Here is a 27,008-nt window from a genome sequence, read left to right on the forward strand (position 1 = left end):
CATCAGACACTTAATAGCTATGGGAATGCAAGTCACCTAATCTCTGTTTACCTTAGGTTTCTCAATTGTTAAACTGGGGCAATAACAGCATGAAAGAAAGCATCAAATGAGATAATATTTGTAAAAAGCACAATCGTCCTCCTCCCCATCACTCCCTTGGGCCACACATCATTTTACTTACCCCACCAAAATCTCAACCTAGTGCCTAGTACATGGTACATAGTAGGTGCTTTATAAACTTATTACTTTCTCTTTCCCCCCACCCCAGTCCCCAAACCATCTGTGGGTCTCCATTACTTCTAGGAAAAATTTCTTAGTCTAACATTTAAGGCCCTCTCAATCTCTCCAATCTCCTCTCCAGACTAATTTCAAACTATTCCCCTTTAGATACTATACTTGAGCCCAACTGGACCATACTTCCTATTCCCTGAATATGAAAGCTTCTACCTCCATGGATTTGCACAGCATGTCCACCATGCCTGGAATACACTGCTCCTTCCTTCTGCTTTTTGGAATCCTTAAGATCCCTCAAAACTCAGCTTGTGTACCACCATCTCTGTGCAGCCTTCCTTGACCTCCCCAGTTGTAAATCATTTCTTCATCAAATTTTCCTAGCACATTTGGATCAGTCTCTCCTTTACTCTACATTACAACCATAACATCCATTGAAGAATGCAAATTCACCGAAGACAGAGGCAATGTGATTTGTTTTGGTCCCCCCAGTCCATAGGATAGTAACATGCATACAGTATATGACACATCTATCTGATAAACTTCATATGTGGTGACCACTGAGCTAGTGACTGTAAGAGATACACAGTTCGCATAAGACCTGGCCTTTACTCATGAAGCTCACAATCTAGTAAGGTCATTAGCATAATATCTAAAATAGCAAACATTTATACAGCACCTTAACATTTGCAAAGTGCTTTAAAAGATCTCATTTGATCCTCACAACAATACTTCAAGGTAATTATGCCAGGGCCACACAGCTAGTAAGGATGTGAGGCAAGACTGGAACACAGCTCTTCTTGACTCTAGGTCTAGTGCCCTAGCAACCTACTATGGCTCCCAGTTGCTTCCACAGAAAGCACATCATGATGTTATTCATCCTACAACAGTGCTCCTTGTCGCTCCCTTGGTCCACACATCATTTTACTCTGCGCCCGCCTCCCCCCAGATATCTCAACCAAGAAAATCCTGAGTCATTGGACATCATAGAATGAATCTCAAATGGGTGATGTGGAATCAGTCCCAGACTCAATTTGTTAAAATCTCATTCTGGTTCTCCACAAGAGGCTGAGAAACATAGGATCTCCATTCTCACCCCAATGCTGCTACTGTGAAAGACTGGGCAGAGTTTTGCCTTCCCTCAGCCTCCATTTTCTCTCTGAGCTAGGTGGCGCAGTGGATAGAGTGCCAGGCCTGGAGCCAGGAGGACTTCTCTTCCTGAGTTCAAATCTGACCTCAAACACCTACTAGCTGTGGAACCCTGGACAAGTCACTTGCCTCAGTTTCTTCATCTGTAAAATGAGCTGGAGAAGGAAATGGCAAACCACTCCAGTATCTTTGCCAAGGAAAACCTCAAATGGGATCATGAAAAATCAGACATGACTGAAAAGTGACTGAACAACAATAATGCAAGGTATGTATGTGTATATGTATATATATATATATATACATATATATATGTGCATGATATATTATGTAATAACAGATAATATAAAATAGAACATCATATATCATATTCATATATATATATATACATATAAAATAATTCAGTTAAATTCAAGAAAAACCTCTATTAAGCTTCCACTGTGGGGTAAGCACTGTGCTAGACACCAGAAGAGGTATTAAGTTTGTTTCAGAGACATCCCCTTCCCTCCTGGCAGGGTCATGCATGCTCAGATAAATAGCACATAATATCACCATAAGGTCAAAAGAGAATTGCAAAACCATGCACTGTATAAGATCAGAGGGAGAAAGGGTGCTATCAACTGGAGGAGTCTAAGATGGGTAATCAAGGAAAAGCTCCTGGAGGAGGTGTAATTGAGTTACCCTTTAAAGGATGGGTTCAAATCAAGAGAAGAGGAGATCAATACAGAAAGAGGCTACCGCTTAGGCAAAATCAGGGAGGCAGAAAAGTCCAGGGCACATTCACAAATTCAGTGGTTGCAGCAGAGAATACATGTAGAATGGTCTGGAATAAGCTAGAAATGTAAGGTGGTAACCATGTTGTAGAGGCCTGGAATGCCAGGTAAACTTATATCAACTTTATATCTGTTATATTTTATTATAAATTCTATTTCTTATATATCCTATTTTAGACAATAGAGAGCCATTTAAGGCATTAGTTAGGAGAGTGAGAGAATCAGATCTAGGCATAAAGATAAGTCTGGCAGCAATACTGAAGATGAATTAGAAAGGAGTACATGGTGGCCAGAAGACCAGCTGCAAACCAAATGTGATAGGGTCAGCATTAGGATAAAAAAATTAAAATAACGAGCATTTATATAGCACTTTCAGGTTGTCCAAGCACTGTACACGTTATCTCCTATAATCTTTCCCCCTCAACCCTGGGAGGTAGGCGCTATTGTCATTCCCATTTTGCAGATGAGGAACCTGAGGCACACAAACGTGCCCAGGGTCACAAAGCTAGTAAGAGTCTGAGGAAAGATTTAAAGTTGAGTCTTCTGGACTCCAAGTCTAGCATTATTACCCACTGCATCACCTAGCAACCTCCTAATGTGAGTTACATAGAATATGTGTTATTATTATCATTGCCACTTTATAGATGGGATAACTGAGTGGTAATGTACTGTACTAGAGTGGTAGCCATGGGAACAGAGAGAAGGGGAGAGATAGGAAAGATAATGGGAAGGTAAAAGTGGCAGAGCTTGGCAAAGGATCGGACATAAGGAGTCACGTGAGAGGGAAGGGTCAGATGGGAAGCTAGCCCAAGGTGGCTAAATGCTGGGAGCCCTGATGGAAGAGCTCAAGCAAGAAGGACAGGCAGGGTTAGCTGGAGAAAGTTCTGACGTGATTTCATGACTCTAGGAAAAGGGTGGGAAGTCAGACTCCTCCTCTATGCCTGACTCGTTCCTTTCATGTTTCTCCACTCTGTACTGGTGGTGTTTGGAGGCTCGTGGGTGAGGGATGGGCAGTATGCAGAAGAAGCCCTCACTGCCACTTGATTTGTGCTGCTATGGTACAACGGGAAGTCTAGTTCACTGCTTACTCCCCCTTTTTTCTGGGGTGAGTCAACAAGTGAGATTTGAAAACAGGGAAGGTGAGAGTCAGAAGCTACTTGGACTCACTTCACACATCTACTAAACAAAAACTCTAGCATTTTAGGGGCAAACATGGTAACAAAAAAAGGCAATTCTGACTTGGGACGACTGCCCTTCCTACCTGAAGTTTCTGAAAATAGAACCTGGGAAACCAAATGACCTGTTAGCTAACCAGAAACCAAGGAAATTCAAAACCTGGAAGGGTCTGAGAAGAGTAGGGTCTAAATCCTGGCTTTACTTATTCAGAGCTTTATGTTCAGAGATCTGTTGTTTCCCATTCCACAGTCAAAACTTGTTCCCCTATAAGATAAGGGCCAGATCTCAGACTTTGAAGGCCTCTGAGAGAGTCCATGCTCTACTCAATTGAGAAGAAAAGACCCTCTATAAGAAACCCAGAAAGTAGCCTCCAGTCTTTACCGAAATACTTTCAGTCTTCCTTCTATTTTCCATTAGCTCCAATTGTTAGGAAGTTTTCCTTCAGGATCAAGCTTAAATCTGCATGTCAGAAACTTCCACTCATAGCTCTTAGTCCTGCAGGTTGGGGCCAGGCTTTCCTTCATGTGACAGCCCTTCTAATACTGGAAGACAATTATCACACCCCTACCCCCTTCACTCTTCTATTTTCTCCAGGGCAAACCTTCAGCTCCTTCAACAGATCCTTTGGATGACATTATTTCCAGGCCTCTATCACTAGCCTAGTCATCTACCCACCTTATCAACATCTTTCCTAAGATGTGTATCCAGAGTTGAATACAATATTCCAGGTGTGTTTGATCGCTTCATTTCCCTGGTTCTGGATGCTATGACCGTCAAAGTGGTCTGAAAAAAATTAACTCTTTGATTAGTTATATCAAATTACTGACTTATATTGAGGTTGGAGCTCGCTAAAAACCCCAGATGATTTTCAGATGAATTCATATTTAGCCACCCCTAATCTTGTATTTACTAATCTGATTTTTTGAGAATCCAAGCACACATTGGCCCCTATCATCTGACATTATATTCATCTCAGTCCAACGCTCTAGACTTTTAAAGTCTTCTTGAATCTTGATTCCGTCATCCAATAGCATCTCACTTGCTAACTTTGCACCAGACACAAAACTCACTGGGTATTGATGATGACGATGATAGCAGCACGTGTATAGCATGTTAGGTTTTGCAAACCACTGTACAAATTTTTTTCCATTTTATTCTCAGAACAACCCTGGGATGAAGGTACTATTCTCATTTTACAGAGAAGGAAACTGAGGCATACACAGGTTGAGTGACTTGCCCACACTCGCACAGCTAGCAAGTGTCTGAGGCTAGATTTAAACTGATTGACTTGATTAGGTTTTGATCTTGGGTGACTAAGAGAATGGTGGCACCCTCAAAAGTAACAGGAAAGTAGGGAAGGTTTGGGGAGAAATAATAATAATGATAGCACCTCATTTTGTCCTCACAACAACCCTGGGAAGTAGGCACATTATTATCCCCATTTTCCAGAGGAGGAAACTGAGGCAGACACAGGTTGAGTGACTTGCCCACACTCACACAGCCAGCAAGTGTCTGGGGCTAGATTTAAACTGACTGACTTGACAGTTTTTGACCTTGGGTCACTAGGAGAATGGCGGTACCCTGGACAGTAACAGGAAAGTGAGAAAGGCTTGTTTTTAGCATCTAGCCCAGCCTGCAGAGGAATAATCAAGGCAGGAAACCCAGAGCAAAGGGGAGCCTACAGTTCTGCAATTATGAGCCAACAGAGCTTCCCAGCTGGCTGATAAGGGCAGAGGCCAAGAGTAGTCTATTCTTACACAGATCCAAAGCCAGGTCAGGGTTGGCGAAAGGCGGGGGGCATGGTGCGGGGCAGGCAACATCAATCAGATGTTACCCTGGATCAGATCCCTTTCAGAGCCCCAAAGGTTTTCAAGCCTCTAGCCTGTCCCTGATAGCCTGGAAGGCTGCAACACTCAATATCCCAAGAAAGCGGCAACAGGACCAGCCCAGACCTTCCCTTCAGAAATGAACAGAGCCTGAGCTTAACATTAAGTGCAAGGGCTGGAAGTAGGCTGAATGAATGAACAAACAAAAAGAGAACCCTAATATAATAAACTATTTTGGTGATAGGAACGCTCAGAAAACAAAGGCAGAAAAAAAATGAATACAAAATATTTACAAGAAAAGTCTTAGAGAAGAAGACAGTTGGGTATAAACTCAGCTGGAATTTCTAATGAAAGAAAGCAAGAGTAGAAAAAAGGAGTTAGAAATGCTTTTATAAATGGAATGAGAGTGCTTGAGGAACAACTTGGAAGAGAAATGAGAGCTATAGAAAAATGAATTGGAAAAGGAATTAACAGCTTGGCACAAGAGGTATAAATCCTTGCCCAACCAACAAACTCCCTGAAAATCTGAATAGACTAAATAGAAGCCAATGATGCCATAAGAACAAGAAATATTTAAAAACAAAGCCAGAAGACTGAAAAAAATAGAAGGTATAAGGTGTCTCATAGCAAAAACAACTGACCTGGAAAACAGATCAAGGAGAAAAAAATGAAGAATCATTTGACTCTCTAAACACCATAACCACAAAAGGAGCCTAGATATCTTATTTCAAGAAATCTTCAAAGAAAACTTTGCAGATCTCTTAGAACCAGAGAGCAAAGTAGAAATAGAAAGAATCCACCAATCAAGAGAATCCTCCTGAAAGAAAATCCTAAATGAAAACTCCCAGGAACATTATGGTCAAAACCCAGAGCTTCTAGGTCAAGTAGTCAGAAAGAAAGAAAATTCAGGTATTGAGAAATCCCAGACAATTTAGCAGTCACCACTCTGAAGCAGCAAAGAACTTCGAAAACAAAATTCCAGAAGGCAAAGGATATGGGCTTACATCCAAGAATAATTTACCCAGCAAAAGTGAGTATAATACTTCAAGGGGAAAAAAAATGGATCTTTAATGAATAGGGAACTTCCAAGGATTCCTGATGAAAGGATCAGAGCTATAGAAAAACTGTAAAGTTCAAACATAGGAATGAAGAGAAAAGTTGAACATGAATGAACAGTGATTACTGAAAAAAACCAAGGCCAAACTGCTTATGGTCATATAGGAAGAGATGATCCATATGTCCCCTTTGAAACCTATCATTGTCAGGGTTGAGGGAGGGAGTCAAATTAGACAGGGTCTGGCAGTGGTGGTATTAGCTTCCGATCTTTAGGGGAAAAATGGCTAGAGAGAAGAAGAGAAATACATTGGGGGTAGGAGGGAAAAAAGAAAGGAAGGGTGGGGAAAATGATTTCATACACTCAGGGTGCACAAGTAGATATGTATACAAACAAGGAGAAGGAGTGCCTGACACTTAAACCTCATTTTCATCTGAAGTGGTCCAAAGAAAGAATACATACACACATGGGAAGGGAGAGAAGGGGGGGAGAGGAAGGAAGAGAGAGGGGGAGAGAGAGAGAGGGAGAGGAAGAGAGGGAGGAAGAGAGGGAGGGAGGGAGGAAGGGAGGGAGAGAGAGAGATATGGGGGGGTACAAAAATTCATTTCCCACAACAGTTAAATAGGGAGGGGGAATTAGAAGGAGAGTAGATTAAAGGAGGGATTAGTCCTAAGCAAAACAAACTGGAAGGATGTTTAAAAATACTTATAACTCTTTTTGAGGTGGCAAAGAATGGGAATCTGAAGGAGTGTCCACGAACTGGGGCATGGCTGAACAAGTTAAAATATATAACTGTGATGGAATGGTATTATACTGAACTCTTCTCAACATAATGACAAATCAGGATTTCAGAGCACTAATGATTTAATATTCTACCCATCTCCTGATAAAGAGGTGAAGGACTCAGAATGCAGAATGAGACCATTTTTGGGGGGATGTGGCCAATGTTGAAAATTATTTTGATTTACTATGTTTGTAATGTGTTTTGTTCTTCTTGTGTTCCCATTTGGGAGTTGGAAATGGGGTAGGAGGATGAGAAAGCAGATCCTGGCTGATTAAAACAAACAAAATGTTTCTTTCAAAAAGAAAATGAGAGGTCAGACAGGAATAGAGCCAAGAGAAAAAGTGTCACAAAAACCAAGAGGAAAGAGAAAATCCAGGAGAGAGTAATCAATCATATCAAATGTTGCAGAGAGGTCAAGAAGATTGAGAAAAGGCTATCAGCTTTGGCCACAAAGCATTGGAGGAGACTTGGCCATGTTGGTAGGTAGCAGGGTAGGAAGTAGTAGATAGGAAAAGATTGCATATTAGAAAGGGAAGAAATTATGTTGGGGGCTATCATGTCAGACAAGACAGGAGGGGACAAGACCAAGATTACACGGCTAGGAGTGGGCCTTGGCAAGGAAAACAACCAGCTCTTTCTTCACTGAAGAGGGGCAAAACGCAGTTCTGCATGAAGTTTGAGGGGGAAGGCTGTTACCAACTAGGAAAGCTAGGGAGGCTATCTGAGGTAGTCTAAGGAGGTGGAATTTGGCTTGGATTTTTAAGGATGAGAGGAAATTAAACATGTTAAGAAAGAGTGAGGGAGAGAGAAAATGTAGAGGCAAGGGAATAGGGTATATTCAGGGGGACCTTGAGTAATCCAGATTGTACATTGAAGGAAATAATATGAGATCATGTCTAGAAGGTAAGGATGGCAAGAGATTGTAAAGGACCGTGAATGACAGGGCCAGGGAGCTTGAACTCGTCAGTAAGCAATAGCGAACTTTTGAAGATTTCTGAGCAGAAGAATGATGGGAAGAGGTCTGTGCATAAGGACCATTATTCTGGAAGTGGGATGAAAGATGCATTGGAAAAGAAAGAAACTAGATTACATTCCAGGAATCCAAGCAAATCCTAAAGGGGACATATGCTAACTTGAGCAGCGGCCAGAGGAGCAGAGGAGGGATGGGAGATGGGGGGGGAGGGGCAGAATGAATGTGACACATGCTTAGAGAGGGAATGGATGGGGCTAGAGAGGCAGTAGAGGTAGGCTAGTGGTGACAAATTCAAATGGCACCAGATACCCTGCAGGCTGCAGAGTGATTTCACAAACTACAAGTCAGCATTATCTGTGTTGTATTATATTGTATCTATTTTGCTAAACATTTCCCAATTTTGTTAAAAATCTGCTTTGGAGCTACTGGAGAGTACTCTCAGTGGGACACCTTTGTAATGGTTATAAGCTGGATTCAAATCCTATCTCAGACACCAGTTGTGTGACCCAAAGACAAGTCATTTAATCTGTCTTAAGCCTCAGTTTCCTCATTTGTAAAATAGGGGTAATAACAGCACCTACCTCTTAGGGTGGTGGTGATGATGAAATGAATCAGTACTAAAACTACAGATAAAGTAACATGTCAAATGCTTTAAAGCCTGAAAGGGTTATATGAATGAACGCATGCCATCTTCATCATTGTCATCATTATTATTAACAGGTTGGATATGAGAGTTAAGGGAAAAACAAGGATGGTTGGTGGATATTCGCCTCTGTGATTCTGTTTGGCTTGAGGAATGTGACTCAGAAATGGCGAGTTTGCCTTCCCCAGAAGATCTGGGATGCTGCTGGGAGGGAGAGAAGGGCCTAGCTGCAAGAAAGAATTAGCTCCAGCCCACTCTCCAAGTGGATAATCTTCCCAGACCCCAACCCCTGGTAGCTCAGGGCTGAGGCTCCCCTGGTTGAACTCCAGCCAGTGGAATGGCATGGCTGAATCCTTTCTGCAGCTTGGGCCTCTGAAATCTTCCTTGGTGGGACTGGCTGTAATGAAGAGCTCACCTCCCCAGGACCAAGGGATTCCCAGGGAGTATATTTATGAGAGCAGAGGCCACTCTTGACCTATACTTGCTGTTTCAAATCCAGTACATAAAGAGCAGGAATTTTTTCCCACAGCATTCATAGTACCTTGAGCACTTTCATTCACAGTTGGAAAATTCCCCTTCCCATTGAAAGCCTGACCTTGGGACCCTTGCATTCTAATGGGGCCACGGCAAGACTTGAATACTTTTAGAAGAGGGCCTTGTAGCATACAGAATAGAGGGGAAATGAAGGGAAAGACAGGAAGATTAAGAACAAAAATCTGCTGCTGACTTGCTGGGTGACCTTGGGCCAGGCCCTTAACCTTTCTGAGCCCGTTTTCTCCTCAGTAAAATGAGTAGGCTGGGCTAGATGATCCCTAAGTCCCCTCTCCAGCTTTGACAGTCTCAGATTCTACAAAATGATGGCACAATCAGCATTTTATAATGCTGCAGCGATCTGAAGACTCCCCAAAAAGGGTGTGGAAAGCTTCCCATATCGCAAATGGGCCCTATTTGTGGTGGCTGGCAGGATCCCACCCCTCCCAATCAAATTTACATTCGATTTCAGGAAAAAGTTTCAAACAATGGCAGAGCTGTCCCAAAGGGAAATGAGCTGCTTTGGGAGCTGGGGGGGAGGGGGTTCCCCACAACTAGAAGTCTCCAAGCAGAGCCTACATGTCTGCTCACTGAGGGATATCATAATGGGGGATTTTTCTGGAGGGTGTGGCCTCTGAGAACCTTTCCTACTAGAAAATGCTGTGATTCCATGAAATCCATGGAATAACCCAAAGAGAACTGGTGCTAGAGTCAGAAGTGCTGGGCTGAAGTCCTTATGTACTAGCTTTGAGACCCTGGACAGGTCATTTCAGTTCTCTAGTCCTCTGTTTCCTCCTCTGTAAAACGGGAGCACTAATACTTTCACCACTTCCTCTGAGGGGAACTGGTAAGCTATTAAAGCTTACAGAAACAACAGATAATTTCACATACAGAACATCACAAATATTCTTTCCCGCCTCCTGTCCCTCCTCCTGACATCATCCCCCCCGTCCTGTGTGAGCTGTAGGTGAATGTTATGAGCTCTGTTTGAAAGCTAAGGGCTGAAAAGAGTGAATTTGAAAAAAAAAAAAAAAGGGATCTTTCCCTCCCCTTCCATTCTCTCTCCTCTTGTTTCTCATCCTCCTCAGCTTCTTCTGTCTCTTTTCCTCATCCTTTGCTTTTTCCTCCTTTCCCCTCCTCTCTCCTTTATCCTACCCTTCCTTCTCCATCTTAGCCTTTTTCTTCTCTTTTCTTTCTTGACCCCATCTTTTCTTTTCTCTCTTCTTCCCTTCCTTCCTTTCCCTCATTCACTCTATCCTTTCCCTTTTTCATACTTCTCTTTCTCCTTTCTTTCCTCCCATTTCTATTCCTTGAACCCTCCTTTCTTCCTCCTTTCGTTTCTCCTCCAGAGGTCCTTCTTCCTCTCTTCTAGTTGACTCACTCCTCCAAGAATAGGGATCTTGTGTTTTCCTGTCAATTCGATTCTGGAAAAACTCTTTCCTCTCTTGCTTCCGGCCTCCTGCCTTTCCCCTACCCTCAAAGTGGGAGCCATGTGTGTGGCAAGTTGTGTGCTATACTGTGGGGATCCTGTCTCCCCAACATTATGTCCTTAGGAGAAGGGCTCTACTATCCTCCAGCCAACTTTTCCCAAGTCTGAGTCTCCTTTCAGTAGGGAGAGGTGGGTTTTTTTGTATCTAGAGTCGGAACTCTGAAATTCTGGTGTCCCAACGTGATTTCACTTGTCCATTCTTTACAGCTTTATTGGAGAGCTGGAGCAGAGTTGCTGCATCTCAGAGCGCCCCTCAGAACTCACTTGCACACCATTCCTCTCTCATCCCCCATTCTGGGACAGGTCCAACGGGTCCTTCTCCAGGTGGAGCCTTGGAGGGCCTAGCCGGCACCATTACCTCCAACGAGTGGAGCTCTCCCACCTCCCCTGAGGGGAGCAACGTCTCCGAGGGCAGCGAGGCTTTGGACAAACCCATCGACAATGATGCAGAGGGCGTGTGGAGCCCTGACGTTGAGCAGATCTTCCAAGAGGCCCTTGCCATCTACCCACCCTGTGGCAGGTGCAAGATCATCTTATCAGATGAAGGCAAGATGTATGGCCAGAATGAGCTGATTGCTCACTATATTAAGCTCCGGATGGGGAAAACTCGAACCAGGAAGCAGGTATCTAGCCACATCCAGGTGCTGGCCCATTGTAAAGCCCGGGAGATCCAAGCCAAGTTAAAGGATCAGGCAGCTAAGGACAAAGCCCTGCAGAATATGGCTACCATGTCATCCGCTCACATCACCTCTGCTACAGCCTTCCACAATAAAATGGCCCTTACTCAGGGACCTGCCTACCTGGCCGTCTCAGGGTTTTGGCAAGAAACTTTGCCAGGCCAAGCTGGAACTTCTCATGATGTGAAACCTTTCTCTCAACAAACCTATGCTGTTCAGCCTCCGCTCCCTTTGCCAGGGTTTGAATCTCCTGCTGGATCTACCCTGTCACTGTCAACCCCTCCATGGCAAGGCTGAAGCGTGGCCAGCTCCAAGCTCTGGATGTTGGAGTTCTCTGCCTTCTTGGAGCAGCAGCAAAACCCAGACACATATAACAAGCACCTATTTGTACACATTGGCCAGTCCAGTCCCAGCTACAGTGACCCCTACCTCGAAGTGGTGAATATCCACCAGATCTATGACAAATTCCCTGATAAAAAGGGAGGACTAAAGGAACTCTTTGAACGAGGACCCTCAAATGCCTTCTTCCTTGTCAAATTCTGGGCTGACCTCAACACCAACATCGAGGACGAAGGCAGCTCTTTTTATGGTGTCTCCAGTCAGTATGAGAGTCCTGAGAATATGATCATCACCTGCTCCAAAGTCTGCTCCTTTGGCAAACAGGTTGTGGAGAAAGTAGAGACAGAGTACGCCCACTATGAAAATGGCCACTACTTGTACCGAATTCACCGATCTCCTCTCTGCAAATATATGATCAACTTCATCCATAAGCTAAAGCATCTGCCAGAGAAATACATGATGAACAGCGTATTGGAGGACTTCACTATTTTGCAGGTGGTGACCAACAGAGATACCCAGGAAACTTTACCATGTATTGCATACGTGTTTGAAGTATCTGCAAGTGAGCATGGAGCTCAACATCACATCTACCAGCTGGTGAAAGAATAAGAGACTTAGGGATGGAGGACAAGAAGAGCCAGGTTGTGTGTGTACAGGGAGAGCAGGGAGATCTGGCCTATGCCTGATGTTCAGAATCAAGAAGAGAACATTTCCCTCCCTTCCCAAAAGCAAACGTAATCCCCTAACCTGAAATAAATTCAAGATATTACATATTTTCAAAAAAAAAAGAAAAAAAATGGGACACAAGACTCACATCACAAAGGTCCTTTTCAGCATCTCTCCTAGTGAGCAGCACCAAATGCTGTGAGGCCCAAGTCTTATTAACAAATGCTTTATCCAGGAGTGGATTAGCCTAACCAAGTCTCAATAATAACAATAATAATAATGTCTTTCATTGACATAGCACTCTAAGAAACAGGGCTTTCCCCCCAGCAGCCCTGAGAAGTAGGTAGCATTAGAACTTCCATAGAACAGAAGATAAGATTCAAATTCATTTAAGTGACTTGCCCCTGGTCACAAAACTTGAAAGTCCCAAATCAGAGCTGAGATTTGAACCCAGGTCTTCAAAGTCTCCAGATCTGAGCCATTTCCACTATAAAAATATTGCCCTTTAGCCAGGTGCTAGGAGTTGAGGGTCAGGATTTGGTAGTGTCCTGAGTTGTCCAAAGGCCCCAGAGTCTAAGGGGAAGCTGAAGTCCTGCACATAACCAGAGGTGCACACATGTTAAATGGGCTAGCTCCCTCCCAATTCTGATCTTATTCTTGCCTTTCAAGAAATAAGACAAATAAGGCAGGCAGGCACACACTTTGACAGATCTCCAATCTCAACAATGGAGGCATTCCCTCTGCGGATTCAAAATAGAACCCATCATCACCTTCTAATCCTATGTGATTCTTGTCCAAGGTCTACCCAAAACCCCTTTACAGGAGCACTTCAACACTGATGGACACAAGCTGCAACATTCTCATTCTTTGCCATCCTTTGCCTTTGCTCTAACAACTAGTCTATCTCCTCCTCTGGCCATACAAATTCTTGATGTCTTTCATACTCTTCACGGTTGGGAATTTGATGAAGCCAGTGTAGGTGTGGCTCCACCAGCACCAACAGGGGGTGCACTTCTATAGAGGCAATAGTCCCATCTATTTGTCCAGCCCTAACCTCCAGAGTCAGATCTCTACCTGTCTATTGGACATCTCAAACCAAACCCAACATGTGAAAAAATGAACAGATTAGCCTTCCTTCCCCTCCGCAACTCTTCCTTTCTTCCTAACTTCCCTATTACTGTCAAGGATACAAACCAGGTGTCTCCCCTGCCTTTTCACTCTCTCACTACGACCCCCATATAATTAGTTGCTAAACGCACCTTATTCTACTTTTACAACATCCCTCCAAAATGTCTCCTTATCTCTTCTGACAAAATTACCACCCTAGCAGAGGTCCTTGTACCCAGACTGCTGCAATGGCCTGCTGATTGGTCCCCCTGCCTCAAGTTCCTTCCCATTCTGGTCTATCCTCCACTCTGCTGTCAAGCTGATCTTTCTAAAGCTCAGGTATGATCATAACATCTCCCCATTCCTGTTGTTGTTCAATCATTTCAGTCATACCTGACTCTTTGTGACCTCACGTGGGGTTTTCTTGGCAAAGACAATGGAGTGGTTGGCCATTTCCTTCTCCAGCTCATTTTACAGATGAGAAAACTGAGGCAAACAGGGTGAAGTGATTTACCCAGGATCACCTAACTAGTAAGTGTCTGAGGCTGGGTTAAACTCAGGTCTTCTTGACTCCAGACTTGGCACTTTACTATGCCACCTAGATGCCCCTCACTAATTTCTAGTGGCTTCTTATTACTTACAGCATCAAATATAAAAACTTCTGTTTGGCATTTTAAGCTCTTTATAACCTGGCCCTTTCCTACCTTTCCAGTCTTTTTACACAAGACACTCCCATGTCCCTGACTCCTTGCTGTTTCTGGAACAGGACATTCCACTTCTGGGCTTCATGTACTTTTCCTGGCTGTCCCTCATGCCTGGAACTTTCTCCCTCATCTTTGTCTCCTGGCTTCATATTTGCCAAAATTTCACCTTCTAGTTTTGATTTGGTTTCTTTCATGGTTTCTCCCATTCTTTTTAATTCTTCTATTCAACATGACTAATGTGAAAATGTGGTTTATAAGGATGTATGCGTAGAACCCATATAAGATCACAGGCCATCTGGGGAGGGAGGGGGAGAAAACTTAAGACTTATGGAAGTGATTGTTGAAAACTGAAAAAAAAATAATTTATTTTTTTAAAAAAATCCCACCTTCTAAAAGTGGCTTTTCCCTAGCCTCTTTAGTGCTAGTGCCTGCTCTTCACTGATTGTTTTCAGATTACATGGCTTGTTTGTACATAGCTGCATGTTGTCACCCCCATTAGACTGTAAGATCCTTGAAGGAAGGGATTGATTCTGTGGCCTTTATTTGTCTCTCCAATGGATAGCATGATGCCTGGCACACAGTACATAGCAACAGACTTAACCCAGTCTACATTCTAAGAACATTTATGGCAGCCTGCCTATGCCTACCCACATGCTTCTTCCACTGCTCTCTGGATCACTCACACTTTTGATTCTTGTGATCAAGTATTCCATGCCTTGCAAGCCATTGACTTGGGAGGGAAGATTACAGAGGATCTGTGATTTGCCAGCATGGGGAAAGATATGAGGATTCCCTCCACCAAGGCAAATGATAACTCATCAATGGTTTAGTAGGTAGGGCCTAGGCTGATGCCCAAGGTGCCAGGAAGGTTTGTAAGGTACAATTTGAGATTTAGAACTGGACGGGATAAAAGAGACCATTCAGTCTAATCCACTCATTTTACAGTTGAGAAAACTGAGACCTAGAAAGATTGGGTGACTTGTCCAAGGTCACTTAGATAATAAGTAGTAGAATCAGGATTTGACAACCAATGCAGTACTCATTTTAATGCACACCACTCTTGCCCAAGGTCATATAGCTACCAAATGTCAGAGGAGTCTGATCCCAGCTCTACTTAGGGCACTACCTGTGTCATCTTGGAAACATAACTTAACCCTTCTTGGCCTGAGTTTCTTCCCCTGAGAAATGAGTGGGTTGGACTAGATCAGGGGTTAACTTTTTTTTTTAACACCATGGACCCCCCCTTTGGAAGCCTGATGAAGCCTACAGGTCCCCTTCTCAGGGGACCTTTTAAATGCATAAAATTTATAGGGTAACAAGAGGAACCAATTATACTGAAATACAGTTACTGATTTTTTAAAATCACAGATTAAAGGTTAAGAACTTCTGAACTAGAAGATGGCTAAGTTTCTCCTGTTCATCAAATGGGAGATCTAGAATAGGAAGCAATCTCAGAAGTCATCAAGTACAAGCCTTTGATCTTTACCAGGCTGGAACATCATGAACAAAATCACTGAAGCCTGTACTTCCAGTTGTAAAATGGGGATAATGAACTAGTTCCTACCTCACAGGGCTGTTGATGGGCTAAAATGAGAATGTATGCTGCTTTTTAAACATATATATAAAATGCTACATTAGAAAGAAATGAGGGCAGCTAGGTAGCAGAGAAGAGTAGTGGACCCTGGACTCAGGAGGACCTGAGTTCAAATCCGACCTCAGACATTTGACACCTACTAGCTGTGTGACCCTAGGCAAGTCACTTAACCCCAATTGCCTCACCATCCCCCCTCCTAAAAAATAAAAATGGGAGAAGGGTGGTAGATGGGGAAATTGAGGCCCTCAAAGGGTAAAGTGACTTGTCCAGGCTCACACAACTAGTAAGTTTATGAGATGGAATTTGAACTCAAGTGTTACAAACTCCAAGTCAGAAGTTGAAACCAGGTCCAAAGCTATCCCTCAGATCACTATGGCAGATGGGACAGTTGTTTTTAAAAAAGATGTGCTCCAGAGGCAGAGAGCAGCCTGGGATCACTGAATGTGTGACACAATTTCCAAAAGGGCACACAGCCCACTGTTCTCCCCTTATTCAATTATGAGTCCAGTTCACTGTCCATCTACATTACCTGCTCATGACACGAAAGGGCTAATTCAACAGGCTACCCTTCCAACTGCATGCATTATAGTCTGAGCAATTAATACTCTTTCTTCACAGAATCACAGAGTTGGAGACCTCAGGGGTCATCTAGTTCAACCTCCATCTGAGCAGGAGGCCTTTTTGTAGCCTTCCCAACAAATGATCACCTGGCATAAATTTAGGCTGGACTAAAGTCACTCTGCTCAGAGACCACCAGTGATAAGGAACTCTTTACCTATCAAAGCAGCCCACTTCACTTTGAGACAGCTTTAATTTGTTAGAATTTTTGTCTGTTTAATGAACTGAAATCTGCCTCTTTGCAACATCCCCCACTGATCCTTTCATATGTTTCATTCTCCAGATTCAAAAGGCTTTTTTTTCTTTTTTTTTCCTGGTTTAGGAAACTGCCTACATACATCCTTCCTTGCTCTACCTGTTGTTAATTTCAACCTTTGGTTGCAAATCCACCTACACTAGTCCACTTCAGTTCATTATGAAGGGAAATGGGGTCCAGACACCATTATGCAATTCAGTGTAATTAAACCTTAAAAGTCTTAAAACAAAATACACATTGAAATTATATGCCACACAACATAAACTTTTTAATAGTAGTAACCGTGTCCATCGAACAATTCTACAGGTATAATAAAAATGCTAATATATGTTAATATTTAGTCTGTGGTTAATGTTTTGTCTTGCTAATTTCCCCAGGGTTTTTATTACTGATTTAAATCTGCCACACTACTCAGCTGATTGCTGGGCTCTCTACAAACTGCATGGAAGGATGGCAAATGAATACTGATGAACAGAAGGGAACAAACACTTGGCAGGCCAAGCCAGACTTGTTATATGCCTATGATCATTCTGGACATTTTCTTCCTAAGAGGAGCAAGGAAAGATGGTCTCAACGGTTTTTTTCCCCAGCAGAAAACATGCCCATGGGCATAAACCTAATTTAGAACCTGGTACTTTAAGAAGCCTGTCACTATTAATTAGTCAATGATTGATCTGGAGAGCAAGAAATGGTGATGAAATATACATCAGTCACCTACCTCCCCTTCTCCCCCACCCCAGGCATGTCCAATGGAGCCCATCACTAATTAGTTGACCAATAAAACAAAAACTCACTGATCAACTGGAATTTATTGACAAACAAGCTATTTCTAGTAATCAGGTGCATTCAGAGGCAGTGTGGTATATTGGAAATCAAGCTGGATTTGGAGCCAAAGAACCAAGTTTAAACCAAGACCTTTGTGTCCATGGGGATGTCATTTAACCACGTTGGCCCTCAATCAGCTGTAAAAATGAGAGGGTTGGACAAACTAACACTTAAGGTTCCTTTTAGCTCCAGATCTATGACTTTTCACACATTCCCCAGGGAAGGCAGCAAAGAGAGGAAGGTGTAGTGGATTTGGGGTCAAGAGATGTGTTTTTGAATCCCAGTTCTGACATGTTCCTTTTGTGTGTAACCTTAGGCAAATCACTTCCACGTTCACATCTTGAATATTCCCTTCTGCAAAATGGGGATGACAACACATGCACTAAGCACCTCACCAATGTGTCAGGAGGAAAATGCTTAGTAAACCTTGAAGCACTATAGAAATGGGAGCTACGGTTCATGGGATTGCCACTGTTGGTTATCACATTAATTATATGAAGCAATTCATTCCAGAAATTGTATCTGAAATCCAAGAAAAACTACTCTTTGTAGCCAGCATTTGGCACAGGAATACTGTATTCACTCAACAGTCAATTATCAAAAACTGAGGAACTAAAAACACTAGGAACTAAGAAGATAAACAAAGCCATCCTCATCATTTGGTCACTGCTACCAGAAATGACAGAAAGCTCATTCTTAATGAGTCGGGACTGAATGATGGTTTCAGACTTTGGAAAAATCACAGATTCTTTATAACATATAACTAGAGGTTGCAAAACTTTAGGGCTGACTGCATATCTAGAAAGACATGATTAAGTTTCCAAAATTATAATCAGAAGCTCACTATTCTTCCCAAAACTAACAGATGCCACACCTCCAATACTTAAAATACAGGGCTTTAAAAAATTCAACAAATCAACTGTACTGCAACTTGAGTATTTTCACAGATATAACTATCAACCAGATACAACAATGACCCCTCCCCAAATTAAAACCAACATATTTCGTAGATATTGCTGCATTGATCACTCCTAACCTCCAAACCATATGGAATGAAAAGTTCTCAAAATATAAAGACTTAGCAGAACAAATGCAAATGCTGTGGGAATCTGCAGAGGTTCATATGAACCACTCCTTGAACCATCCCTCCTTGTCTGACTTGTCTGCTGCTAGAACTGGCCTGAAGATGCTTTCATGGAGTCAACAGAGGAGAAGTCTGAATCCTCATGCTTTTAATTCAGTGACAAAAATCAATCATTTTTAAGATTTTAAAAAATCAATCATTTTGTACACTTGTGTGATAGTTCGCAAAATGCTGCACATCCAGAACAGTAGAATCATTTCCATCTGGCAAGAAGTTGAAGTTGAGTGGTGGTGGAGAAACTACATATGTGCAGTGTGTACAATGGTTAGAGAACTGTCCTCCGAGGCAAGATGGCTTCAAGGCCTGCCTCTGGAACATACTGGAACCTAGGAGGCCCTGGGCAGGTCCCCTAACTTCTCAGATCCCCGAAACTTTCTTTAAAGCAACTGTGTGAGGAATAATGAAAGTATTACCCTGATTTTACTGATAAGAAAATGGGCTCAGAGAGCTACATTGTTGCAGATCTCACAACTAGGAAGTGGCGATGTCAGGATACAAACCCAGAGGAGGCAGTGTTATGTCGTGGGGAAAGCACTGGATTTAAAGTCAGGAGACCTACGTTCCAGTCCAAGTTCCTTCACTTCTAGGCTGTGTGATCTTGGACAAGTCACTTAAACCGCTTCAAGCTTTGTTAACGTGGCATGCAGTGTAAATGAGATATGCAATATACTCCCTACTTCATGGGTCTGTGGAAAGGAAAGCATTTTGTAAAAACCTTAAAATGCTAGAGAGATGAGAGTGATGAGGCTACATAGATCATTACTAGGTAGAAGTATTGTTGCATGAACACTGATTCATGTTTCTGGTAGAGGCTGAACTAGATAATCTTTATTTCTCTTCCAACGGCTTTTAGGTGGCTCAGAAACACTGGCAGATCAAACACAGGTAGGGACAGTCTAGACTCCAGAATGTAGAGGCCATATCATATCAGATCTGTCCAGAGGAAGACTTGAGTGCAAATGAATCGGTCAGTTGTAATTGTTGTTCAGTCATATCCAACTCTACATGACCCCAATTACGGGTTTTCCTGGCAAAGATCCTGGAGGGTTTGCCATTTCTTTCTCCAGCTCATTTTACACATGAGGAAACTGAGACAAACAGGGCTAAGTGACTTGCCCATAGTAACACTGCTAGTAAGGATTTGGGGGCAGATTTGAACTAGGAAAATGAGTCTTCCTGACTCTAGAACTGGCACGCTATGCACTATGGCGCCACCTAGCTGCTCAACATTGGTAATCGAGGGAAGCAAGATTAGCATGTGTAGAGTGCTATGGTCTCTCAGTATCTCTTATACCTGCTCGTTACCTTCCCACCTGCCAGCATCTCTGTTGATCCTCTGCACCTGTGCCAAGGTAGGGCTGGGAGACCTTCCAGCTCTAAGATCCTATTATTCTAATAATAACTGACGTTTATACAGTGCTTCACAGTTTACAAAGCACTTTACACTTATGATTTCATTTGGTCCTCACAGCAACTCTAGGAGATAGGCAATAATAAAAATAAATCACAATTCTATTATTTTTTAGGGTACAAAATACTCTCCTTATCAACCCTCAGTAAAGTAGGTTGGACATGTGTCACTATTCCCATTTTATGTATTGGAACACTGTGGCTAAGAGATGGGAAATGATTTGCCTACACCCTCGCTACTAGTAGGGAGTTGAACTAGGACTGGAGTCGTGGTCTTCTGATTCAATGTACAGTGCTCAATCCATTCCACTCCACTTCCTGCTCAAAGACAAGGCTGATGGGAATTACCCAACATCCTACTGGTGAGCAAGCATCAGAGATAAGTCTCGAAACCAGGTTTGACTTAGAGTTCACTGTTCTTTCCATTTCCCTGCCCTGCTTCCCACATCACACTGTTAAGATCTTGCCTGCTCAGCCATCCTTGGCAATATAGTAATTTACAGTGAGTACTCAGTTACCTTCTCCCCCTGGCTTCACCCTAAAAAATAGGTCTCAGGAAATTATAACCTCCAGCACAGTATGACCAGAAGGTGGAAAGGAAGGAGTAATGGCAGCTTTCTGGTTATGAGCAAGGCCTCATGTTTCAAAACTATGGTCTCCAGCAAATTACATTGGCCAAATTGAGGAAGAAACTATCACAAAATGGGGTGGGGGAGACTATGGTTGTTGAGTAGTTGGGAACCAGCATGTGACTTGATGACTAGAAACATAAGGTGGGGCTTTAATATATCAGTCTTCTGGAGTCAAGCTTTCTGGTGGTAGAGCAATAGGGAAAAAAATGTCTGGTTCTGGAGTCAGAGAATCTGGGTTCATCTTTCATCTCAGAGCCTTATTTCCTGTGACCTTGGACAGACACTTAAACCTTTTGGGGTCTCAGTTTCCTCCTCTGGACTAGCTGGCCTATAAAGTCCTTTCCAGCTCTAAGTCTAGGGTCCTAGGATTGTCTAGGATTCTCAAGATTCAGGTTCATGTTCTGCTCTTCTTTGTTGCTGCATGGGAAGCCTAACTGGGTCTACAGCAGGTATTAGTTGGGAATTCTTTTTCCAGCCTCTTTTTGGGGAATGCATGTATGTTTCATATCTGTATGTTTCATATCTGCTACTGTTAAGGTATGAAAATGTGCCTGCTTCCATTCTTTGTAGAAGTGATGGGACTCTGAGTGTAGAATACTGCATAGAGTGTTAGATCTCAGTGATATACGACTCTCCATGACCCCATTGCCACTTCTTGGCAAAGATATTGGAGCAGTTTGCCATTTCCTTCTCTAGATCATTTTACAGATGAGGAAGCTGAGGCAAGCAAGCTGAAGTGACTTGTCTAGGGTCACATAGCTAGGAAGTGTCTGAGGCAGGATTTGAACTCAGGAAGATGAGTTTTCCTGACTTCAGGCTCAGCACTCTACCCAATGCAGTGCCATCTTGCTGCCCTGATGTATTCATTAGTTTTACTCAACTAGTTTTGCTTGGGAAATGAAGGAAACAAATTTATATATTTATCAATAAAAATTACTTTAAAGAGCTATATTCTCCAATTTTATTGGGTTTATATATACTTTATCGAACTAAGAATTTATAAGAATATCACATCCATGTACTTGATATTTCTCATTAAACTGTTTCCCCCCCTTCTCTCTCCCTCCTTTCCCCTCCTCCCCCTCCCACACACACACATACACATACATTCACTCACACACAGAATTATTTGTTTATTTAAAAGAGTCTGACCTGCCTGCTCCACTGGCTACCACTGGCAAAGATTTCTAGGTGAAAAGAGATTAACAGAATTGGGGGGAGGAGGGGTTGCAGCCTCATTAACAGATAATTGGTGGAACGATGCAGGTAGTCAGATAATTGGTGTTAAAATCAGGCCATTTCATTTAACAAACCCTACCTCCTACTACAAACTCACCTCCCAAATCACCTAGCCAGCATGTCACAGAGGATAATTTGTAAAGCAGGTTGAGCTCTGGAAGGAAATGTGGGCTGAGCATAAAGCATGGAGGAAACATTGCACTCCTCTGGGGCTTATCAACATCCCTGAGTGCCATTGGACTCCTGGGCTCTCTGTGGGGTGGGGAGGCACAGTGGTGACTCTGGGTTTCAGCCAGTGCTTGGCAGTGAAGCACCGGCTACAATCAACTAGCATTTATTAACTGTCTACTATGTTCCAAGCGCTGGACCGAGTGCTGAGAATACAGAGGAAGGTAAAAAAAAATCAGGTCTCTCAAGGAGCTCACAAGGTAAAGGGAGAGTTGACATGTAAACAATGTGATACAAATAAGACATACAAGGTAAATTGGGGATAATCTCAGAGTGAAGGGACTTTGACTAAGGAGACCTGGGAAAGGCTTCTTGTAGAAAATAGGACATTAAAAAAATTTTTTTTTGAAGTAGAATTTTAGCTGAGACTCAAAGGAAGTCAGGAGGCAGCTTGGCTGAGTTCTGGGCAGGAAAACCCAAGTTAAAAACCTAGCCTTTGACACTTACTGGCTGTGTGACCTTAAGCAAATCACTTAACTTCTGCTAGTCTTAGTTTCCTCAACTGTAAAAATGGGAATAACAACACCTACTTCCAAGGATTGTTGTGATATCTGTAAAGCACTGACCACATCGCCTTGCACATAGTAAGTACACTAAAAATGCTTATTCCCTTCTCCCCACCCCAGGAAGCAGAGATGACGAGGGAGAGAGTGACAGGCATGGGAGAAAGTCAGTAACAATGCGCAGAGAAAGGGGGTCTTGTAGGAATAATGCCAAAGAGGACAGCGTCCCAGAAAGTCAGAGAATATAAAGGGCATGGCTATTCTCTTAGTCCCTCAGGTTCACAACCTAGGAGTCATCCTGGATTCCTCATTCTCTCTCATGCCAGACATCCAAGTTGTTGCCAAGACCCATACATTTCACCTTGGCAACATTTCTCTAACATGCCCCCCTCCTCTCCTCTGACACTATCACCACTCTGGTGCAGACCTTCATCACCACACATCTTAATGACTGAAATATCATGCTAGCGGGTCTACCTGTCTCAAGTCTGTCCTTACTCCAATCCATTCTCCAGTTAGCCACTGAAATGATTTTCCTGAAGCACAGGTCCAATCATGTCATTTCACTAATCAGTAAACTCCAGTGGTTCCCCATTCAAAGCCATTCATAATCCATCCCCCTCCCACCTTTCCAGTCCTCTTACACTTTACTTCCTGACTTGCACTCTTCCATCCAATGACAATGGCCTCCTGGTCATTCCACAAACAAGACCCTCTATCTCTTGATTCCAGGCACTTTCTCTGGCTATCCTCCCTGCTACCTATGATGCTCTTCTTCCTCTACTTTTACCCCTGACCTCTCTGGCTTCCTTTAAGTCCCAACTAATATCCCACCTTCTACAGGAAACCTTTCTCAATCCCTCTTACTTCCAATGCCTTTCCCTCTATTAATAATCTCCTATTTCCTGTATAAAGCTTGTTTTGCATATATTTGTCTGCATATTGTTTCCCTAGGATTGTGAACTCCTGGAGTGTAGGGATGCTTTGTCTCTGTGCACTTCTAGTATTTAGCACAGTGCCTGACAGGTGTTTAATAAATGTTTACTGAATGAATGAATGTAGAAGAATGTAAAGAATGAGAAGACTGGAAAGGTAAGGTGGGATTATTATTATGAAGGACCTAAAAGTTACACAGAGGATTTTCTATTTGTTCCTGAAAGTAATAGGGAGCCATTGAAGTTGACCGACTAGGGAGGTGATGTGGTCAGACCTGTGCTTTGGGAAGATGATTTGGATAGTTCAACGGAAAATGAGCTAGAGTAGGGAGAAACTTGAGGCAGACCCAGCCTGCCAGCAAAGAAGGAGTCAATTACAAAGTAAAATCAAATGCCCTCATCCCAAGGCAGGATATGGGTGACTCAGAGAGAGATGGAAGGTTCAGAAGATGGAGGGTGTGAGAAAGAAAGGAGCTCCCAGAAATGCCAAGAGAGTAGCCACCATGCCACATCAACATGGTGCCCACGAGTGTCTTTGCATCCAGCCTTTAACTCGAACCATCTCAAAGTCCAAGGTGAGTTTCACACATTCAGACAAGAACAATGAAGTTCCAGTCAGCAGCGCCCTGTCAAGAAAGGGAAATGGGGGTGGGGGGAAGGAGCCAATATAGCAGAATAGAAGGACAGACTTGTAGAAGTTCTCCCACCACAGCCCACAAAATACCTGTAAAAAAATGACTCTAAATATATTCTAGAGCAGCAGAAGCCACAAAACAACAGAGTTAAAGAGATTTCCAGACCAAGACAGCCTGGAAGGCTGACAGGAAAGGTCTATCATACCGGTCTTGGAGAAGAGCACAGCCCACAGAGGAACTAGGATTAAAAGCAAGAATCACTTACCCAGCCAAACTGAGTATAATACTTCAGGGGAAAAAAATGAAATTTCACTCAATGAAATAGAAAACTTTCAAGCATTTTTGATGAAAAGACCAGAACTGAATAGAAAATTTGACTTTCAAACACATGAATCAAGAGAAGCATAAAAAGGTAAACAGGAAAGAGAAATCATAAGGGACTTACAAAGTAGAACTGTTTACATTCCTACATGGAGAGATATTTGTAATTCTTGAAACTTTTCTCAGTATTTGGGTAGTGGGAGGGATTATAAACACACACACACACACACACACACATACATATAGACAGAGGACACAGGGTGAGTTAAACAGGAAGGGATGATATCTAAAAACTAAAATTAAGGGGTGAGAGCAATATATTGGGAGGAGAAAGGGAGAAATGGAATGGGGCAAATTATCTCATAAAAGAAGCAAGAAAAAACTTTTTCAATGAAGGGGAAAACAGGGGAGGTGAGAAGGAAAAAGTGAAGCTTACCCTCATCATATTTGGCTTAAGGAGGGAATAATATGCATACTCAATTTGGTATGAAAGTCTATCTTACACTATAGGAAAGTAGGGGAGAAGGGGACAAATGGGGTGGGGGATGATAGAAGGGAGGACAAATGGGAGGAGGGAGTAATTAGACGTAAACACTTTAGGGGAGGGACAAGGTCAAAAGAGAGAATAGAATGAATGGGGGGCAAGATAGAATGGAGGGAAATACTACAACATGACTATTATGGAAGTCTTTTGAAAGACTATACATATGTAGCTTATATTGAATTGCTTGCCTTCTCAGTGGGGATAGGTGAGGAGGGAGGAAGGGAGAGAAGTTGGAACTGAAAGTTTTAGGAACGGATGTTGAGAATTGTTTTTGCATGCAACTGGAAAATAAGAAATATAGGTAATGGGGTATAGAAATCTATCTTGCCCTACAAGTGAGAAGATGGGGATAATGGAAGGGAAGGGTGTGATAGAAGGGAGGGCAGATTGGGATAAAGCAGTGATCAGAATGCATGGTGTTTTGGGGTGGTAGGAGGGGAGAGATGGAGAGAAAATTTGGAACTCAAAATCTTGTGAAAATGAGTGTTGAAAACTAAAAATAAATAAATTTTTAAAAAATAACAAAGAAAGAGAAACAGAGAAACTAGAATGCTATGTGTCCTGTGGAAACACCCACACAGTAAGGAAAAATGAATTACCTTACTCTGAATTTATTTTCCTTTAGAAAATTTTGATTAATTGACAAATCAACCAACCCTTCCAAACCATCACTATGTTATACTGAGGGTGTAACAAGAGCAAAATTGTGTATGGATCAACCTACTTGCAATGTCTGCATCTTCTGCTTCACCAAACAACTTGCAGCTGAACTATTCAACATTGACTTGTTCTCCTGTTTTATCCCCTCTCCATACTTTGTTCATGATGTGTCCCATGTCTGGCACTCGTCTACTCCATGCTTGTTCCTCCCTCCTCCATCTCTATTTATTGAAGCCCCTCCCTTCCTTTAAAGTAACAGCTCAGGGGCCACCAGATCCCTGAAGCCTTCCCCTAACATGCCCAACTCAAAGTGACCTCCCCTCCTAAACTTACAGTCTGAGTCACTGCTTTGTATCTCTCTTCCTCTTCCTTGTCTCACAACTCATCAAGCATTTAAGCAGCAAAGATAGAAAACCAAGCATTTTACACAATCATTTTCCTGGATTACAGTAAACTTTAAGTTCCCTGAGGCCAAGGTTCGTGTTGCATCTAAATCTATGTCCCTAGGGATGTGTGGGGTGTTGAGGAGGACTAGCACCTCTAGTATGAGGGCTGCAGAGTCCTTTTCAGGGCTGCTCATTCACCTTTGGTGTCTGCCTTCACCCAACTCTCACCTATGGCTCCAAGGAACTATAGCCTTTATAGCAGCCACACTTCAGTAAACTGAGAGACAAGCTAAACTCGATGGAGGGTAACCAAGAGGCCTCAGACTGGACAGTGAGTTAGAGAGATGTCTACCCCAAGCAAGTCAAGACTTTCCCTGGTGGAATGGGTGAATGAAAACAATTTATCGCAACAGGCATGAAGGTGGGTAAAGTAGGAGCTTTGGAGGGCTTACAGCTTGGTCATACATGGAACATGCCAAGGGCATCCCCTGCACCCTGGGCCATCGCCAGTCATCCTGATTTTTTGTTTTGCCACTGGACTTTAATGACTCAGGAAAAGAGAGTGAGGTTGATGACTTCGCTCAACTCTACCTCACTTAAATCCAATTCATGGCAAGTCAAGATATGACCCATGATGTCAAAGGTCCTCTTCAAAAATGAAGGACAAACAACAATGACAGCTATGTCTCCAGCACAGTAAAGAAAAAATACACATGATCTCATTTTCATCTCTTCAGTCCTTCTCCCAAATATCACCTCATGAATTACGGTCAAATTTGGAGACAAAAGACCTGGGTTCAAATTCTGACTCTGCCACTCACTCAATGGGTACACATAGGCCAGTAAGTCATTAAAGTTCTTTGAGCCTCAGTTTCCTCAGCTGTAAAATGAGGGGGTTGAACCAGATGCCTCTAAGGGTCTTCTAGCCCCATCATTCTATCAGGTTATGATCCTCTGTG

The 27,008-nt window shown here is 42.8% G+C and overlaps 1 protein-coding gene and 1 pseudogene across 1 annotated transcript in view; one reads left to right on the forward strand and one right to left on the reverse strand.

The window, feature by feature from the left end:
• GPC3 (glypican 3) overlaps positions 1–27,008 on the reverse strand; it is a 719,980-nt gene that overhangs the window by 301,624 nt on the left and 391,348 nt on the right. The window lies entirely within an intron of this gene.
• Positions 10,861–12,394, forward strand: LOC140516462 (transcriptional enhancer factor TEF-3 pseudogene; annotated as a pseudogene).

This window comes from Notamacropus eugenii, chromosome X (genome assembly GCF_028372415.1).
Source record: "Notamacropus eugenii isolate mMacEug1 chromosome X, mMacEug1.pri_v2, whole genome shotgun sequence".
Taxonomy (NCBI): Eukaryota; Metazoa; Chordata; class Mammalia; order Diprotodontia; family Macropodidae; genus Notamacropus; species Notamacropus eugenii.